Below are 1,464 nucleotides of genomic sequence, written 5' to 3'. Positions count from 1 at the left end.
CAAGCTGAGTATCATGAAGAACAGTATATATGAATCAGATTGAATCTTCAATACTTTCATCTATTTAGTACATACCATTTAATGATACATTCTAAAGTAAAATAAACTGTATCTTGTAAGTATGTATAGATCAAATGTCTTCATATTCCTTAAAGAAGGAAATTTCAGAGGAAATTTAAGTTAATCAGAAAAAATTCGGGCTAACTCAAAAAAATGATCATGTACCCCCATGTTTCATTATTTCGTATTACAAAGCGACTTATATGTTATCTACATGTAGTGTATCAAAAAAAGTTTAAGACATTTTAATAATTTTCTAGAACTGTATTAATTAGTACTATAGTGTACCAAAAATGATGCAGAGGAAATGTAGGGAGTGGGTTGGTATTACTGAATTAATTTTTCTGTTGGGGACAAGGGTCAAAATGCATCATATTTGGTTGAGTGTCATTTTATGATGTAAACTAAATGATTTTTATTCGGTATTCTGTCATTTTATCTATTTCATATGGATCAAAAGGTGGATGCTAGATTTTCCGGACTGAGATTATTAAAAAATTCACCGTTCAAACCCTTGCTCTTTATAAAGCACCACATTTCAAAATTCTAGCGCATGAACACCCATTCAAAAGTGGTTAGAATTTAAATAAAGTGATTAAAGATGATAATAAAACTGATTTAAAGAAAAGTTTAAGACTTTAAAAATCAGGATCGAACCTCCTTAAGATAACTATTTATTTGTTGTACAACGACTCATGGTTACTATTTGTTTGTTGTATAACGACTTATGGTTATTATCTGTTTGTTGTATAGACTTATGCTGACCATCTTCCGGTGTCCAATGGGTTACAAGAACCGTCTGTTTGTTGTACAACGACTTAAGGTGTCTGTTTCTGTGTTGCTCTACTACTCACTTCTATGCACAAAATAATACCCGATTTTACACGCCTTCGTGTGTTTTACTATATTGATATACTGTGTCTCTGTTTAGGCGACAATATTGTTTACACTCAGATGACAGAGAATTTATACCAGATGAACTACTGAATAATAAACAAGAAGAATATAATGAACTGAATCATGTAGATGTCTTGTATTTGTGTTGTTTTCTTTCATTCTGTAGGAGACAGTGTGTTGAACATTGGTTATTCCCTGGCGGATCTGTCAGGGATGTACTTCTCTACCCTAGACAACAACAATGATAAATGGTCAAGAGTAAGCTGTGCTGCAACCAGGAAAGGAGGCTGCTGGTTTAACGCCTGCTACCTAGCCTTTTTGAATGGTCCCTAGTCTGCGGATTTCTGGTTGAATCCCTGGTATCCTAAGGTTAGGACTGGGACATATGTCAGACAGACAGTGATGATGATCAGACATCACTAGATACAGCATTCGTTCCTACTATATATTGTTTATTTTTTTTTAATAATTTCATGAAGATTTTAAACAAATTTTATTTTTTTAAAT

Source organism: Saccostrea echinata, unplaced genomic scaffold (genome assembly GCF_033153115.1).
Source record: "Saccostrea echinata isolate AGI-Se365-2 ecotype Australia unplaced genomic scaffold, CSIRO_AGI_Sech_v1 ptg000006l, whole genome shotgun sequence".
Taxonomy (NCBI): Eukaryota; Metazoa; Mollusca; class Bivalvia; order Ostreida; family Ostreidae; genus Saccostrea; species Saccostrea echinata.
This window is presented reverse-complemented; position numbering follows the sequence as displayed.